Source organism: Pelodiscus sinensis, chromosome 14 (genome assembly GCF_049634645.1).
Source record: "Pelodiscus sinensis isolate JC-2024 chromosome 14, ASM4963464v1, whole genome shotgun sequence".
NCBI classification, from domain to species: Eukaryota; Metazoa; Chordata; order Testudines; family Trionychidae; genus Pelodiscus; species Pelodiscus sinensis.
The window spans coordinates 42,186,428-42,205,893 of NC_134724.1; the positions used below are offsets into that span (position 1 = coordinate 42,186,428).

Consider the following 19,466-nt stretch of genomic DNA (forward strand, 5'->3'; position numbering starts at 1 on the left):
TAATTTAATTGTGGTATGAAGCTGGAGGATGGAGTGAACAGTTGGGTGGTTTAGGTCAGCTTGAAAGCAGGCTGTATTTGAATCAGAGCAAGAGAAAAAATCAGATTTTTACTGGGATGGGTTAGAAAAGCTCTGTGACAAAGTTCTCAGACATCCCAGTGACTTAGTAGCATAAAGCCCATTTTCAAAAGCGACCTATGAGTCTAAGTCTCATTGCATGTCATTTGGATTTAGGCTTCTGAGGTAAGACATGGCAGGTCTACACTAGTAAACTGAGAGTTAGTGAAACTCAGGGCAGTGGACTTTGGGTTAGAGAACTCAGGGCTTGGGGCTAAATCTATACTGCATCCTTCTGCAAAAGCTTATGCAAATGAAGCATGGAGTAGAAGCTTCATTTACATAACTAGTGGCCGTTTTTGCCCAAGAGGCTTTTGTGCAAAAAGGAGCTGTGTAGAGGGCTCCTTTTTGCACAAAAACGGCCCCTAATTAATTATGCAAATGAAGTGCAGCGATATTCTACTCTGAGCTTCATTTGCATAAGCTTTTGCGGAAGAAGAGTGCAGTATAGACGTAGCCAGAGTGTCTGCACTGATTGTCAACCCTAGGTTAAGAATTTTCTAATCTGGTTCGAAACCCAGGGCTCTGAGTCCATGATAGAATACACAGACCCACCTAAAACTAACCAACCACATCCCAGACTGTGTGAAAACTTGTCCAGAGGACAAAGAAAGTCATCCTGTAGGATTGTGGAATACTTCTGGCAGATTCCAGAACATGAAGCAAGTGGGGGTGAATCTATGTTGCAAAGTGATAGGGCTTGAACTCTTGGTCTCAGTTTGACTTAGATTTGGATTCCCCTTAGTGCCTAAGTCATGCATTTTTGAAAATTTGGGCTCCTGTGTTTTCCAGTATCGAGTACACTATGTGATAGATTCCACTGCTGGTCAGCTTAGCCTACAGTATTCCACTGAAATCAGCTGAACAAAGGGGTGTATTCTGTTTGGGCCATTCAGATACCTAAATGGGCAGTTTTGTCTAGCTGTATCTGGAAAATGTAATGGTATTCCAGGAGGTAGGTGTGCTTTGAATACTCTCTAATGCTATTTTAAAATAACTAGTCTAATAAAGGAATTGAAATCAGCAAAAGAGCAAATTTTTTGTTCAAATGATAGCAGTTGTCATGCGCAATAGATGATGAAGCTCATCAATCTAAAAAATATTTTTACCACTTCTGTTTAATAAAAATGATTTAGGTTTTGTAGGAAGATATAAAATATGTACAGTAGGATATCTTTGCTATTTTACTCTTCATTTGAAAGTTAATAAAATACTTGCAAGTTCTAATTCTGAAAATTAATGGTCCTATCTGTCACATTTATTGTGGCATATAGAGTAATGTCTGATCTTTTCAGTGTTGTAATACTAACAGGGTTAATTGCACTGATATAAACTTTGATGGTAACAGTGCAAACAGTACTATTATTGTATGTACGCTTCTGTAATTTAGGACTGACAACATCATGCCTAACTAGCCATCTTGCTTTTGAATTATTTGCAGATTGCTCAGTGAAGCTGTTGGCAGAGTATTAGCCTAATGCTATTGCAGTTTCTGTTGAGGAGAAAATTAAGTCCTATTGGTCCAGTGCCCATCCTGCAAGAAGCTCACTGAGTGCTTAGAGAGTGAGTAGGAAAGATTCTGAGCATTTGGAACAGCAAGAAACTTTCTATTTAGACCACCCATGAAAAAGTTCTGTCCTGCCAACTTTTATTTTTGCCTTTTCCTTGCCATCGTACCACCTTTTATTTTGAGCTCTCATCAGATGGGTCAGTATTTGGATGGAAGACCTCAAGGGAATACCAAGTTGCTGTAGGAAGTGTAATGCTAATGAATCAACAAATGGCGTTCTTTTTTGTAAACTAGTGATGAATGCTCCGGTATGTTGCCTGGAGACACAGTAGCACTAGTTGGGTTTCTTTTAAATAATTAAAACCAAAGTCCTAACCAGTTCTGGCCACTAACCCTCTCTTCCTCCCGCTCACCCCCCAAAACGATGTCCCTTTTCACAAGCGTTTGGTTTCTTGATCGCAGTAAGCTGTTTGTGTAGCATCCTTCTGCTTGCCTGAAAATCTCCCATTAAGGTTCAAGTGTAGGAAAAGTCATTTTTCTCCTCCTGTCTTCACACTGTCATGTCATGGCTCCGTGCACTGTTAAACAGTTACCGTGTTCTGCCCCAGTGCTGGCTGAAGTAATTCCTGTTCATAAATAATTTAGACACGTGCCTCAGCTAGTAAGGTAGAATCCAGATTTTGTGGGATTTTGGTTTACTTGGTCATTTAGAGCCTTTGGCCCAGCTATGAAAGGATGTTTTCAGATCCTTTGTATTTATTTTGGGTACATCTTTAATATAGTTTTTACACTGTATCTCCCTGTAAAGCTCATTAGGATCTTTTGTAATGGGGCCATTTTTGATATGCACAGAGAAAATAATGAGACAGAATCTTTGCCGTGTGTAAAGAGAATAAATCAAAGTCATAAATAGGTGACTGACTTATGGGGAAATATCCCCCTTTTTGAAGTAGATAGAGCAACTGCTCTGGTGGTTTTAGCTTGATGTTGCCTTGTTCTTATTTGTGTGACTGTGATTTGCCCTCCATATCTGCCTTAGCCCTACCTTTGACTTATGTGAAGCTCAAAGGCTTTTCCTACGGCTGCAAAGATCCCCTCCTGTTGGGGAGTGATGGTAGATCCTTGCTACCTGTATTGCGGCTGTTTGTTTAGAAGATTATGGATGTGACTGTGTAATATGTAAATAAAAGCTTTTGAGAATTGTCTTTTGCTGACACCTTTCTTGAGCTACAGTCTTTCTTTTTTCCAGAGGCTTATTTCACAGTGTCCCTAAAAACCTCTTTCTTCCAAAATATAATTTCCCCATAGAATAAGCCTGGATGATCCCTGCTGGGAATAGTAAACACTGCCACTGCTCCAGGGCTGAGAACTTCTAAATTCTAAATGTGTGTCAGATATGCTAACCAGGTTCAGCACTGCAGACTTACGAGTTCTCATTTTGGGATTAGAACAATACATAACAAATATCACTAGGTGGCATAACCACCCTGGTGTACCACCCTGGTTAAACTGCTCTTCTAGCAATTGTCTGTGTCTTTGATTATAGTCTAAAATTATTTCTGTTCAAAAGATAGTATGTGCTGGTCTTTTGTAAAACTCTTAACAGAATCGGTGGACTGATTCTAGAATGGAAAAAACAAGTAGGCTAGTATAGAGATGTAATAGTGTAGTTGATTAACTGATACGCAAAAGCTTATTGTTTAATGCTATAGACTATATATATTTTCCCCCCTCCCCCAGTACATTTTTAGCAGGCTGGCCAGCTCAGTCCTGGTTCGCACCGGGTCTGGGAGCTTAGCACGGGGCAACAGGCAGCCAGTCTGTGAGGAGAGCTGGTTTTTAAACGGCCTCTCCTTGTGGACCAACTGCCTTTTGGCACCCCGCACTGCTGCCTCTGTTTCAGAGGGAGCAGTGTGGAGTGGCAGGGGGCTACTCGGGAGTGGGGCTGGAGCACACTGGCTGTTGGCGCCACCTTGGGGACTATAGACTAGTTGCGTAACTGATAAGAATTCATGAGGTTAATCGACTATTCAATTAACCGATATTTAACATCCCTAGGCTAGTGTATGCAGTCATACAAAAGTTAGATCTAGTCCTATGAGGAGAACATATTTCGATTAATATATCACAAGCTAATAGAACATATTTTCTTTCCTTTTCTTGCATGCTTGAAAAACCATTCTCCAACAAGTTATTGAAAAGATGTTTCTACCAAAAGTAAATTTTATTCTTTCTTTAAAATTATTAGGGAAAGTCTTGTAAATTGCAAGCTGGCTATGACAGAAATTCATAAGAGTGAATTAGCACATAAACTCATCCAGCAAATCACTGAAGTTTTAAGCACATGCTTAAGTGCTCTGAGCTCTAAAAAGATACTTAAGTTCATCCCTCAACTTAAAGCATGAACTGAACTGTTTTCTTACTTAGGGGCTTAGTGAAAATGTATTTATCATGAAAATCATATTGAAAAAATTCTCCGTGTAGACATAAGGTATGGTTTCTGTACTGATTATGGCAGGAAATCCACCTTTCTGAAACCTGAGGAGAGGTAAAAAATATAATGTATGATGTACAGGAAACCCCCGACTTCCAACTGCCCAAGTTACGATCCCCCACACTTACAACGACTTTTGTAAGTGCAGAAGGGGCCGAAAATCCCTGACTTACCTCCTCGGCCCCACATTTACGATGGCACACGGCGCCTATCGTAAATGAGGGTTCGAGTTACAGCGCCCCCGACTTGTGACGCTTTCCCAGCCGCCTGTATGATATGCGAAATGTATAGGATTTACATTTTAATTCTAAAATAGTACTTTATTCAGAAATATAGACTTGAATAAAATAAGGCATTTCTACCGTTTAAAATAGTTCCTCTAAAACATGATGCATATTGCAAGTCTCTTTGCACCATAGACAGACTGTAGTTCACTGAACAAATGCAACTAAGTTCCAGTTTTTGGCTATGTGCACTCCTCTCCCATTGACTTATTTGGAGTTACATAATTGTGAATAAGAGCACAGTTTTGGCCTGGAGTTTACGAGAGAGGTTTTGTAGTATTCGTTCACAAATGAGTGACAGATATTCAGGACTGTCCCTATCAATAGGCAAAATATGCAGCCACATACTGAACTGCCCCAAATTTCATAAGCCCTCTGCAGCTATGTGCTGCCTATGGGCTCCGGCCGCCCCCAGCACCAACCCCTGGCTGGCCACCCCCCAATCCATCCCCCAGCAGTCCCTCCAGAGCTCGGTGCCCAGCCCCGGTTCACCAAGCAGAGGCGAGCAGCCCTTGCGGGCTGGAGAACTGAGCAGCGGCAGCCGTGCAGTGGCCGGCTAGAGAGAAGTAGCGTTCTCCTCTTAAAAGTGCCACTTCCCTCTTGCTGTCTGCATGGGCTCCTGCTGCTCCTCCAGCCCAGACCTCCCTCCCAGCCCTGCTCCAGGTTGCCAACTCTCCCAGATGTCACTACAGTAAATGGCATCTGCTCTGTTCTGCCCAGGAGAATTGGCAACACCTTTTCCCCACAGCTTCAGCCCCCATCGGGGAGGTACCAGAGCTGGGCTGCGTAGGGCACCAACACTGCTAGGGTTGACATTATAACTAGCAAATGCATTTGCAACTCTTTTCTTGATATTGAAAAATAAAACTCAACTAAGGATTTAAATCTGCTAGAATCCCCTTGAGCTGTTGAAGTGGTTCTATTGGCATAGTGCCTTCCATCAGGGGAAATACTTAATTTTTTTTTTTTTTTAGAGAACAAGAACAAAAATTATCCTTGAGATGCAAGACAGCGATGTAGTTCCAGCAAATACAGTAGCTGTTTTCATTTACTCAGTTTCAGTCATTCTCAATGGATGTTGTCATGTTACATGACAAGCTTTACCATCCTGACGCTATCAGCTGAATGCTGTTTGCAGGATCTGATTGGCTAATTATGAGGAAGTGATGGAGGTGAAGGCACGGGTTGCAAGCTCAATTCAGCAGATGGGTGAAGGTACATGGGGAGAGAGGATAACCTCTTCTTTGTATCTAAGGTTCCAGCCACAGTCTATCATCAGGTTGAACTTATTCCCCCTTGTAACGCTAAAAAGTATGGGGAGGGAGAAATCCTCGTACTGTTCAAACACATAGCATTCAAGGCTCATAGATAACTGGAACATTTTCTGAATGTTTTCATTACATTTGAGTAAATGCTTCTTAATCTCTTTTTTGCAATATGTGCAGTGTCTCATGTTTCTCTGTGTCCTTAAGTATGCTAAACAAAATCCATTCAGATAAGGTAACAGAACTTTGATCTCATACTAAAGCATGTGCGTAAGGGCTTTGCTGTAGTGGGTTGAGTCCCTCACAGTGTTGGATGGTGCACTTTCGAGAGTAGTGATAAGATATTTGAGAGATTGACATTTGAAAATTCGCTATGGTTCTCGGGCAACTGTAATAACAAAGAGGAAACATCAGTGAGGGAGAATATTTTCACTGTGGAGTTCAGAGCCCATTTCAACTACCTTTCAAAAGAGAAAGAAAATTCTGGGATCAGATAAAATGGCTCTTGGTTTCAGCATGCTTCATCAAAATGCTCCTTTTTGGCGTGGCATTTTTTAGATTGGGAGTAGAGGAACAGAGCTGATAACTTGCCGCGGGTTACATAGGAATCATTTGACAGCTGGAAACACAATCCTGCTATACAATGTAGTAGATACATAGCTTCGCTAATAGAGCCCAGTACCTCACATTCAAGTGGGTTCAAATCGTGATTTTAATATCCTGATACTCACTATTCTTGGTTTAGTGCTTTCAGACCTACAGATGGGAAAGTGACAGCAAAGTGCAGGTCATTATTGCTAGTCTTTTTCCCCCAATGATACAACCATAGGCACCAAATTGTCATCTTGCTGGGGGTGCCCAAACTCCTTCTCCATCTGTGTTCTCCGCCCCCTTCCCCTACTCCATCCCTTCCCCAAACCACTGCCCCATCTCTGCTCCACCCTTAGGGTGGCTGTCCTCTTTTAGAGAGGACAGCCCTGTTTTTTGCTACCCGTCCTCTGTTGATATGAAACAGGCCGCCTTTCTGTCCTCTGTTTTTCTCTTGAGGTGGAAGTGAGCCAGCGAGCCCTGGAGCGGCACACCAGCAAGAAGAAGCTGGCTGGCTGGGGAACTCGTCTATAGCTGTTTCTAGCTGGGCTGGGCTCCAGGGTGCTCCTGCAGGCTGCCTTACTAAGCAGCAGGTAGCTGGACAGGTGAAAGCGGCTGGCTGAGGATGTGTGTGCCCCCCATCCAGGGCTGCCCAGTCTCTAGCCATCCCACCAGCATCCTTTTGGGGGGCAGAGTGGAGGCTGTAGCCACACATACCAGGTCTTCTTCCTCTTCTCCTGACTATCAGGGAGTGAGGGGGAAATGCGCATCTTGTGCTTCCTCTTGATCCTGGCTGCTGAGGGGAGGGCAGAGGAGAAATGTGGGACGCTGTGTATTTTCCTCTCGCTCCCTGCGAGTCTGAGGAAGAGGAAGAAGTGCAGCAGCGACCGGTTTGTGTGGCTGCAGCCCCTTCCCTCCTTTCCAAAATGGTGCCCTTGTCCCCCTCCATCCATCCCCCAGCCCTGGGCCCCTCTATGCATGAAATGCAGTTGTCCTCTATTCCTGAGGTGCCTTGATGGCAACCCCAACCCTCCCTCTTCTCCACCCCTTCCTCCTGGAGCGTGACCATCTGAATCAGCTGTGTGTGGCTCTCTGGAAGGGCTGGGAATGAGGGGAGGAGTTGGTCAGTAGGGCTTTTGTGGCACAGGAGGCCCCAGAGCACTCACGGAGTTGGCACCTATATATATAAGCCCCTCTTGGGGAAGGTCAGTGACTTGGTGAGGAGGCCTGCAGCCTGAGCTAGGCATGGCCCTGGAATGAAGAACTGTGCATTCTAGTCTTGCGTTTGAGACTTAAGCCCTGATCATGTAAATATTCACGTGTGCTCATCTTTATGCAAGTCAGTGGGATTGCTAGTGTGTGTTAAGTTCAACACGTGTGCACTTTCAGAATTGGGGCATTAATTTGCTGAGAAAGGAAAGACTGCACATCCCATTTGTGCGTTGCTAACTCCTGCGTGTTCACTGTGTTGGCAGGTGTGCGCTACTCTGGGAACAATGATTTGCTCGGGCGGCACCAGACACTGCTTCATTTGTTTTATAACCCACTGTCACGTTCTGTCCAATTTGTTTGAATTATTAGAATGGTATCTTCATTGGACTATATCAAGAAAAAATGTGATTAAATAAAAAAAAATGTGAAAGGAAACAGGGAAATCCCAGATGAAAAAATGTTGCTTTTTATACATAGTAATATTGCTAGGGGACAATAAAGTATTTTTCTGTCACTTCCTTTACAAAGCCCATGTGATTAAAAGGAAATGAATAGTTAAGGATTTTATAAATCCTGCACTGCCCACATAATTAAGAATTTAGTCCTTTCAAGTCTACCAAGTGGAAAAGTATTTTGCCAGTAATCTCAGAATATGAAACACACAACATTTTTGAGAGAGAATTGTTATGCTGTAGATAAGAGTGAGTATATTTTAAAGACACAAACATACTGGAAAAGTATGTAAGCTCTTTGTGGCAGGGATTGTTCACTGCCTGTTTGTACCATGTCTGGCAAAATGCAGTCCCGGTCTTGATCATACCCTATGCAATACAGGTTGAATTATATGAATTAAACTTTCAGTCCTTTACTAGCTGTGGATAGAAAGATCTCCAGAGTCTGAGCCACCACCATGGGACCTTTCATGGTCCCTAGATTCACACATATCCATTTAGTTCTTAAGTGATTTACAAAATATGCATAAAATACATTTCTGTGCCAAAGTGCCAATATAAAACCGTATTCCTATGGAGATAAATTTCACAAAAATACTACAAAGAAATAGAAACAAAGATAGTATGGCTCCACTATCAGTCCCTGGGGCTCTCTAATCCAGACTTCCCTGGGAGCTGGCAGGGGAGGTCTGGCTGGCTGGCAGAGCAGAGAGGAGCCGTAGCCAGCTGGCCAGCGGAGAGGAACTCCAGCACTCTTGGGGAGAGAAAGGGCCGATGCCCCAGCAACCAAGAGCTGAGAGGTCAGCATTGACCTCCCCTGGCCTGGCCAGTTCCCTGCTTCAGGACCCTTGAGATCCCAAGGGTGCCAGATCAGGGAGGTTCAACCTGGAGTTATGATTAATAGCAGTAATTAATGAAGGTATCTGAACCAAAGATCAATGATGGCAGCCTCATGTTGAGAAGGAAAATGGATGTTACAACAAACTTTTGAAATAAAAGCCAGTGAAGGTAGTTTTCTAATTCTTCTGCAGAACTGGCTGCCAAACCTCCAACAAAAGTGTCATTGGAAATGAAAAAATAGATCTGACTGCTTATCAGATATAGAGCATATGAGAGGTGTTCCAAGTGCTTTTGGTTTCTGTTGTATATTGGGGTTGTAGATATAGATCTTGTTGTTATGGTAACTGAGTAGGTCACTGGGGTCAGCCCAGCTAGTCTGGGCTTGTTCTAGTGCCGTGGTCCCCAACACGGTGCCCGCGGGTGCCATGGCGCCCGTGGGGGCATTTCCATGCGCCCGCCAGGTGCTCGGGGCTGGCCTGGCACCGGGCGCATGGCGGGGGGAGCGCCGGGCGCGCGGCGCTTGGCGGGGGGAGCGCCGGCCCCGGGCATGCAGCTATGGGGGGGGAGCGCCCCCGGGCCTGCGGCTATGGGGGGTGCCGCCCCCGGGGCGCAAGTGTCCGCGTCCGGCGGGCGAACGGCCACGCCCCCTGGCGCCCGACAACCTCGAAAGGTTGGGGACCACTGTTCTAGTGTGTTTTGTGCTATGCAATAAAATGGACACTAGCAACTACTTCAGCTCTCTGCCTTTCCACTGATTTATTCCTATGCTGTGAAACTCCCCACGACATAACAGTTTCTTCTGTCCAGATGTATGCTTTTAAAATAGTTTAAAAGCTCTTTAATATAAGATCCTTCAAAAGAAAAGGGTGGAAATATCATTGTCAGTAGCAGGAACATTTGTAATGAGATTCTGGACAACAGAATGTGTTCTTATGGTGTCAGAATAGATTAGGGATCTGAATACTTTAATGTTCTTAGAATGTATTATTAATCGGTTTGGAGGTCAGGCGGAGACATTTAAGATGATCTGAAATACATATTTGAACTTACATTTAATATTTCTATTTCATACTATATTTGTTTCTACTTCTTTGTAGTATTTTTGTGAAATTTATCTCCATAGGAATACAGTTTTATATTGGGACTTTGGCACAGAAATGTATTTTATGTATATTTCGTAAATCACTTAAGAACTAAATGGATATGTGTGAATCTGGGGACCATGAAAGGTCCCATGGTGGTGGCTCAGACACTGGAGATCTTTCTATCTGCAGCTAGTAAAGGACTGAACGTTTAATTCATATAACTTTATATACATACATATATTACTTGTGATTTCTATAAGACAATTAAAATAGCATTAATGCTATTGGGGACAATGGTATTAATAACTGTCTTGGGTCTGCAACAAACTTTCAGGACACCTAGCTAATCATTAATGTCCTTTAAAGAGCTGTTTCTTAACTAAACTGCCCAAGTGAAAAACCCCAATCTGAACACCTCTGAGTTCAGTTAACATTGGCTCCAAATAAGATTGTGGGGTTCAGACCCATCTGTAATGAATATGAAGACCAGACTTCTCATGTTCATCATAAGTTCTAGGGCTTCCATGGGCTTCATGGGTAGAGGAAGTTTAAATGTTTCTGTGGCTCGTGTTGGGACCGATATCACAGTCAGCCATAGCACAGAATTGAAGAAATACTGAGCATTGCACGTGCACACTGATCAGAAGTAGGCTGGACTCCTTGGCTTGTGTAAGCAGAGCAGGAGGTCTGTGTAAGCAGAGCTTTGCTGAAATCGATGAGTGAAAATGAAGACATCCTTAGGGAAAATTGTCTTCAGACCAGCTATGCCCATGCAATATAGTGAACCCCTTACTTGCTGGGGTTTTTCTGTTGGTGCATCCACTGGTGGTATATTGACCACCTCATGGTCCTTTTTCCTATCTCACGTGTGCCCCTTTTAAACATGTTTAGAAAGCTGCCTTTGTCTCACCTGTGTTCTGTCCCGTTTCCCCGCCCCAATTCCTTTCAGTCCCTGATTGTGCTTTCCCTGTAGGGTGTGCGCACGCACTCTCTCTCTCTCTCTTTCTCCCTCTGCGAGAAAAGAGGGTGTTCTTTTGCTCCTCTCTTTCTGACCAGACCCAGTCTTACTTTCTGTCTTTTTCCTTAATTCTTCTTCTATCCTCCAAGTGGTTTGCCCAAGGGTACGTCTAGACTACCGCGTTTTGTCGACGGAAGTTTTGTCGACAGATGCTGTCGACAAAACTTCCGTCGACAAAGAGCGTCCAGACACATTGAGTTCTGTCGACAAAGCAAGCTGCTATGTTGACAGAACTCCGTAGTCTGGACGCAGTGTTACAGGCAATAACACCTTCTGTTGACAGAGTTCTGTCGACAGAAGGTGTTATGCCTCGTAAAATGAGGTATACCAGCGTCGACAAAACTGCTGAGTTCTGTCGACGTTATGTGGACTTTTGTCGACAAAACTAGGTAGTCTAGACACACCCCAAGTAAAGTAATAAGCCAGTGGGAGCTGAGAAATACAGGCCAGGATTTCAGATTACAGTCTCCAGTACTAACCATGGACCTTGTTGTAGTCTCTAAGACAGTGTTTCTTAAACTTCTTAAGACTGAGGAACACCAAACAATATTTTTTTTAATGGGCAGCACACAAAAAGCAGCCCCCAGGGGTTTGTATATTCCACCGGACCAGGAGAGAGGGTAGAGGAGGGGACTTGAGACAGGGTGTCAGAGTAAGCTGGGAATGTGGGGTCTTGGCAGGGGGAGGGGAGCGAGAGGGGTTTGGGTGTGGGGTCTGGGCATGAGGGGGGATGCTGACCTGCCTTGGCACCCTGCTGCAGCAGGGAAAGCCTCCAGAGAGCATGCTCTTGTTCCTTGGGGGAGGGGTGGGAAGAGCTCAGTCCCATCCCCCCACTCCGCCCATGCAGCGGGGAACCCAGGGCCATTGCAGCACCAGGCCAGGCTTCCCGCTGGCGGGGGCGGGGGGGAGCAGAAACCCCAACCGTCCCCACCAGATTAAACTCTGCCACTTCCCCAGCAGGCTGGGGAGGGGCTCATGGGAGAGAGAGCAGCAGCCGGGTTCCCCACAGGCGGCAGTTTTAAAACGCTGAGGTCCGGGACCGGCTTCTCAGCTCCGGCCATCCCTCCCCCTCCCAGCAGCAGCGGCCACTGTAAAAGCTGCTGCCTGCACATGTGGAGGAGGAAGAGGCTGTGCAGCAGTGGAAGCCCCATGGGACGGGGCTGTCCTGCGGGCTGGGAGGGGGGAACGGGGGACAGCTGCTGTCTACGGGCTCTACAGAGGGCGGGGGAGCAGAATTTTGTCTGTTTTCTCCACAGCACACCTCCGACTGCCTCACGGCACACAGGTGTGCCGCGGAACCCAGTTTAAGAAATGCTGCTCTAAGAAGGTGCAATTCTGGCAGCACAGTTTCTACATTAAAGCTTAGTACCTTCCACAATTAGAAGGAAAAATTACAGAGAGTGGAAGAAGAGCTCTATTTTTGTTTAAAAGCTTGTGTCTCTCACCAACAGAAGTTGGTCTAACAGAACAGTGTTTCTCAACCTTTTTTTTATAAAGTACCCCTCTTTTTAAAAAATATATAAGTACCTACAGTTTTCAGACACACATTTGTTTATCATAGCTGGGCAGGCAATTAAATTTTTGGGTGTAAAAAGTACAAAAATAATAAAGCACTTTAAAACTTAAAACAAAGATTCAGTTTTCTCCAAATTTCAGTTGTGTTGACGGTACCCCCCAGACTTCTCTCGAGTACACCTAAGGGTACCACTAGTTGAGAAACACTGTAATAGAAGATACTAGTTCACTCGACTTGTCTGTCTCGCTCTGTCTAGCTCTCTGTAATGGAAAATTAAGAAACAGACAAAGGAATTTATTTTGTGGTGCTCACCAGACAATCCAAATGTTAAAAATTCTTTAGAAAGGATCCTGCTGGAATAGAGATGCACTTGGACTGACAGTTCAGTGTTGTCAGATAGCTGCTGGTAAAAAGACGATCCCAATCATCCTTAATGTTTTGTTAGAGCATCCCTGGGTGGGTGAAGGGGAAAATGGGGGGTTATTCCAGATGAAGCAGTCTTTCTTCTTTCCTCTCTGCACTGAAGTGATCAGGTTTAGGTGAGCCATCTGCTTCCACTTCTTGCCTTAAAAATTAGTGGGCCGTGCCGTGTAGCACATTGCAAAACCCAGCTGGAGGAATTCTTGGAGTGAAAATGTGCAAAAGCAGTTCTGTGTTCCCCATGACAATTCTCATTTGAGAAGCAGAATTACATATAAGCAAGTACATAAATTCAGCATTAGCACCTGTCCTGAGTCCAGTAGTTGTTACTTTGGCTTATCACAATCCTGTGAGGTTTGCTAAAGTTCAGCTAAATGTGACTCAGAGGAAAGGGTGCCAACTAGCTGTCCACGATCACCACTTCTTCATACATCCATTCACATTCTGTCATTCGCCAACGGTTTCATTGTTAACCCTGCAAGTTACTCCTCCATGTAAAGCAACTCAGAGCTGTATGAGAAAACAACTTTTTTTTTGAGGTAGCTTTTATTGTCAAGGAATGTGCACAAACTTTAGACTTGTTGGAACCAGTTCTTGGTTGGTGTCATGGGGACCCTTTGCAGAGTATGAATTAAGAAAAGTCAAACCAGCTATAACTTTATTGTATGATGTCATTAAAGAGATATGAAGGTAAATAGATCCAAATGAATGGTGTGAAGCCAAATGAGTGATACGTGCAGCATACTGTATTTACAGTCCCATCTTCTTACTCTGTATTTTAGAAGTTTAATTCTCTTCTTGCTCTTAACTGTCGCCTCTTGCTTTGGTGTGCTCTCAGAGAAACAACGAGAAGGTGTACTCTGTACTAGTGAGCTCACCTAGGCTGTGTCCAGACTCAGGGGTTTTTTCGAAAAAAGTAGCCTTTTTTCGAAAAAGCTTCACCTGCGTCTAGACTGCAGCCGCATTCTTTCGAAATTAAATCGAAAGAATGCGGCTTTTCTTTCGACGGTGGTAAACCTAATTCCACGAGGAAGAACGCCTTCTTTCGAAAGTGCTCTTTCGAAAGAAGGCGTTCTTGAAAGCAAACAGGCTTTTTAGAAAGAGAGCATCCAGACTCACTGGGTGCTTTCTTTCGAAAAAGCGGCTTGCTTTTTCGAAAGTTCCGCATGCAGTCTAGACGCGCTCTTTCGAAAGAGGCTTGCAGTCTAGACATAGCCCTGGGTATTTCCCTCATAATAAGTTAACCAGAATTATGAAAAGTGTCGTCTACTCATCAAACCATCCGAGTGTGGAACTTAATACCAAGTCCTATTTTTAGCATGCGTGATCATCACTAAATGAAATCTTTCAGTGCAGTATTATTGAAACCTTTCATTCAGAATGCCTTTTAAAATCTATCAAGGCGGGGGGGGGGGGAGGAATATTTAACAGCTAGTTCAGTAAAAAGTCCATGTAAGAGAGGAGAACAGAGGAGAGGAAAAACAGTAATGGCTCTGTTATATGCCTCCATCCCCAATTCCTGAGCTATAACCATCTCTTCCCAGGCAGGCAGAGAGATACAAATTAATTTCCTGTGGCTGACCAATTACACACATTCTTTTGTACAAAAGAAGTTCTGAGAAATAAATTATTTGGGACTGCCAGCAGCACTTCCTTTCCTCTTTCTCATTGCAGCAAAGCTTGATAGCTGTTGGCATCTGTAACTCAGTTGACTTGATCAGAAACCTTCCTAATATGACCACCTGTGATGGATAGGAGGAGGAGTGCTGGCCAACATTCGGTGACTAATGGGTTAAACTCAAGTTGGCAGGGAGCCAGGAGGGCCAATGGGAGAGGGTGTTGAAATTTGAATGGAAAGATATACCTGCCTGCTGTTTAATTTGTGGAAGTTTTAAGTTAGGAGCTGTGGGAAACAAAATGAATTGAACCAGGCAGTACTACCATGTGTACAAAGAATACTGGGCGTGGAAATGGACTGGACCTTGAAGCATAGATTTTAAGTAGATAGGAAAATGTCTGTTGAGTCATGATCAGGTTATTTTCTTTGTTGTTTGGTTGAACTTCTCTGGACTAAGTCCATGCCTCCTCTCCTGCTCCCCCATATACTGTGTTTTTAAACTGTAGCCCAGACATACCATTTCTCTGTGTTTTAATCTGTTCTTTTCTCAGTTGCTCTGTAACACCTAGCAAGCAAGTATGCTTTACCAAGTTTATCTTTTTGTTTTGTTAATAAAATCACCCCTTTTAAGGCAATGATTTGATTCTTGTGTCCTGAAAGGTAACAGGAAGTCTATGTAGGCATGCTTAAGATTGAGAGGTCAGCTATCAGTGACTGCAGTTTTTCTTCCCTCCCCCCCCAAGCACTCTTGTGAAAAAAGAGCTTGGGGGTACCCCTCTGGAAGAAGTTCAAGTGCTTCTTCCTGGGTCCAAGAAGAAGAGTTTTTTACACCTGATGGTGGCAGCCTATCTTCCAAGGCCGGGAATCAGTGACCTTGGGGAGCTTTTAAGCAGAAGCCTAGAGAGGCACGGTATTTTTAAAGTCTCTTGCGGGCCCTCACCTTCTGCACTCGGAGTGCCAGAGTGGGGAGCAGCCTTCACACCAGCCCTATGCCAAAGCCTAAAAATAAAGAACCTTTCAAAAACATCTTTAATATTTTCAGTTGAAACAGATTATCTTGCGTCAGTATTGGAAAACAGTCTGAGGGTGATAGTGATGTTCTTATATTGGTATTTCTTTTCAACAGGAAGTATCCTCAGCTTGCCTTTTATAATTGCAACAGTCATATTTGGCATGAATAATTCTGGATTTCTATTTGCAAGGCACCTCGGTGTGCAGATTGGGAGGTTTGGGGTCTAAATACCTACGTAGTACATTGACCACAGGACTGGGGGTCCAGAGACTGAATTTTCTTTCCAACTCAGCCACTCGCTTTGTGTGCCTCTGTGTAAGTCATTTAACTTCTTTATGCTTCAGGCAACTTGTTCATAATATGAGGATAATAATTTTTACCCAGATTTGTAATGTGCTTTGACACTTGCACAGTTTTGTATTGATATTTAAAGCTGCAAGTCTACTGCTAAGATTCCATCCTGCATAGTTGAAAATCACACTTTCTAACACTAAATAATTTCTGTAGTCATTCTGTTGATGGCTAAATCTTTGCTCATGCTTACTAAGGATGTTAAAGACTAGTTGACTATCTGATAAGCAAACGCTTATCGGATAGTCAGTTGACTAGTTGACTAGTCGATTTCTATCCCCCCCCCCTTGCTGCCTCTATCAGAGGCAGCAAATGGGGTGGCAAGAGAGGGTACTTCAAAGGGCAGTGTTGCACAGCTGAGCCCAGCTCAGCTGTGCAGCACTATACCTTTGAAATGCCGAGGTGTCGTTCAAAGGGGCAGCGCCTCACAACTGATCCCTGGCTCAGCTGTGAGGTGCTGCCCCTTTGAAATGCCGAGATGGGGCAGCACCGGCTCAGCTGTGCAGTGTTTCCCCTTTGAAATGCTGAGGCGGCGTTTCAAAGCAGCAGCACTGCCTGGAGCCTGGGGTCAGCTAGGGAATCCCCTGCTGACCCAGGGCTCTCTGTGGCATTTCAAATCAGCAGTGCAACATGGAGCCCAGGATCAGTAGGGGACTCCCCTGCTGACTGCGGATTCCACACGGCATTTCCCCAGAACCCAGGGTCAGCTGGGGACTTCCCAGCTTATCCCGGGCTCCTGGCAGCACTACTGCTTTGAAACTCGTGTTTTCACTTCGCTTAGAAATGCACAAGAGTCCCCACTGGGGACTCTTGTACATTTCAAAGCTGGCATGCCCACTGCAGCCCAGAGTCATCAGGACTTCCCGCTGGCCCCTGGCTTCACGCATTCCTCCTTTGAAATGTACAAGAACCCCAGTGGAGCTCCAAGAACCCCAAGGAGGAATGCGGAAGTGCCTCTCAACTCAACTACTCGTCGATAGAATTTCCATTGACTACTCGACTAGTAAATTAACCGCAATTTAATATCCTTAATCTTACCAATGCCTTTGAATAGAGAGCATTCAGGTTCGTGCTTTTATATAGGTTTCTTGCTGGCATTGGGAGTGAAACAGAACCGAAAAAATCACCATAAAAAGCGAATGACTCCACGTACTTTATAAATCTCTGCCAGCTCATCAATGTTGTTTTTTAGAAGTGAACCTGTGTTATAGAGTTTAGTTCTGGATATAAACCTATTCAAGGTTTGGGGGCATTTGAATCTGGGTTTCTGGTTTGAGCTGAGAAAGGGAATTAGGATTTTTTAGGTTAAAATATAAGTATAATGCCAAGTGGAGAGGAGAAGAATGTATGTAAAGATGATAATCCCAGTCTGGAAAATACAATTTGAGGTCATGTACTTCAAACTTCCGATACTGACTCCAGAGAAGCTGAGCTGTGTAGATGGATAGAATGGATATATCATAAGAAATGTTGTGCAGAAAAAATCTGCAGGATTTAAACATAGGCTAGATGTAAGGTATTAGAGGGAGCAAGAGTTGAAGATAACATCCAAGTTACAGGTCTCAGTGGCAAGCAGAATGGGGGGCGGGTCACAGTGATCAAGAAAAAAGGTAGCAGAGAGGGACTAATATTAAAAGCCATGTTGAGCTGGAACTGTCAGCTAAACATCCAAGGGAAGATGTTAGAGACAGAAGCTGGGATTTTACCTTGAGCGGAAGGAGACAGTTTTGGAGTACCCAAGCAGATGTGTGAGTCATTAACGTAGACATGGTAGCTGCACTGTGGTTTGTGAATGAGGCATGGAAGCCAAGAGGACAAAATATCAAGTAGAGGAGCCTGGTTGGTGGAATCACAGCCAGCTGACAGGTCAAGGGTGATGAGGATGGAGTACCGGTTCTGAGTTTTTGGCTTGGAATAAGTCATCAGAGGTTTTGATGAGAATGGTTTTAGTGGACTGCAAGCAGTAGAGAGGGTCTGGGATGGCAGTGGAAGAGAGGAACCGCGGTGGATGAATTTAAACAGAACTTTGAATGAACATAGAAATGACAGGGAGAAGAAGAGAGGGTGGTAATTGGAGAGGGAAGTGGGGGCCAAGGTTGGGTTTTCTAAGATGAGAAAGAAGAAAGCATGCTAGTATAGTGAGGTGAAGGAGCCAGAGAAGAGAGAGTGCGCTGGCAAGGAGAACAGTAAGGGAGAGGATGAGATTCCACACAACAGAGATTAAGGGATGGGATGGAGTTACTGGGGCAAATAAAGGGGTTAGACCAGTGTTTCTTAAACTTTTTAAGTCCAAGGAACACCGAACAATTTTTTTTATGTGGAACACCAAGGGTTTTTTGTTGAGGGGGGGAAAAAAACCCATTACCCTTTTAACAGGTGGGCAGGCATTGTCCTTTTAAGGGCAGCCATTTTGAACTCTGCTCTCCATGGCACACCATCGCCTTCCTCACGGCACACTGGTGTGCCAAGAACACACTCTAAGAAACACTGGGTTAGACAAACAGAGGATAAATGACTGCAGTCCATAATGTGGGAAAAGAGAAGGGAGGCAAGGGAAGGGTCATATCATATTTTGTCAATTTTCTCTTGAAAGAAATTAGCAAGATCCTGTGCAGAGAGAGAAGTGGAGGGTCAGAATTGAGGAGTGAACCGAAGGTGGCAAAGAGGTGGGCACAGGCTTCAGTTAAGTGAGATAAGTAAAGTTCTTTAGCTTGGAAAATGACAGATTTAGAAGAGAACATGAATTTATAATGGAGGAAGTCTGCCTGGTCACAGGATTTCGGCTGAAGATGCTCCAGAGTAGGATAACATGAGTGGTAGAAACAGATTTTGGTGTTAGCTGAAGCAGGGGTTTGGCAGGGTGGACCTTGTGATGGGAGTGAGAGACAACAGCATCAGTCTCCTCCATGCATAACAACAGCCATATCAGTGGAAGAAAGCAAGAGGGAACAAGGAGAAGGCGGCAGAGAGCAGATAGGAAATCATTAGTGCTGCCACAATTAACTAGTCTGCCCCTTTTATAATAAAGAAACCCCAAAGATTCTTTGGTCACTTGTCAAAGATATCTATCTATCTATTTCATAGAACTGGAAGGGACCTTGAGAGGTCTTCAAGTCCAGTCCCCTGCCCTCATGGCAGGACCAAATACCCTCCTGAACAGATTTGCCCCAGATCCCTAAATGGCCCCCTCAAGGAGTGAATTCACAACCCTGGGCTTAGCAGGCCAATGCTCAAACCACTGAGCTATCCGTCCCTCCCGAGATGACTCTCCCTGAGAGTGGCCTAGTGGAATTTAGCAAGGCTTACTGGACCTTAACAGCTATCTTATTTTATATCGGTATATGCATGGTTTCTAAACTCTTCATGTTGCTGTCAGTGGCAGTGCCAACTATTTCTCATAATTCGTAGGTGATAACAACTGCTTTTGTGGCTTCTCACTCCAGATTGTGTGTCTTCTCTCTTTTACACTGCCCACAGGAAAGCAATGTGAATGCCGCACCTTTAAATCTTAGACCTGCAAGGCAAGTTGGATAGATCTTGTTTCTAGATGTCAGTGTTGTCTTCCGACCTAACCATTCAATAGAAGAAGTTTTTGGAAGTGTGACTGACTGACATAATGACTGATTGGCTGATAACAGATGTTGACAGTGATTGATTGAGTGCAAAATTATCTGTTCTCGTTAC

The 19,466-nt window shown here is 44.2% G+C and overlaps 1 protein-coding gene and 1 long non-coding RNA gene across 4 annotated transcripts in view; both read left to right on the forward strand.

Annotated features, from left to right (window-relative positions):
- LOC142818362 (uncharacterized) overlaps window positions 1–11,488 on the forward strand; it is a 118,061-nt gene extending 106,573 nt beyond the window's left edge. For both annotated transcript variants that reach the window (XR_012895850.1, XR_012895849.1), the window contains exon 2: window positions 11,255–11,488. This is a non-coding gene — a long non-coding RNA (uncharacterized LOC142818362). The remainder of the gene's footprint in view (window positions 1–11,254) is intronic.
- Window positions 1–19,466, forward strand: part of RORA (RAR related orphan receptor A) — a 552,151-nt gene that overhangs the window by 144,227 nt on the left and 388,458 nt on the right. The gene's annotated exons all lie outside the window — the stretch shown is intronic.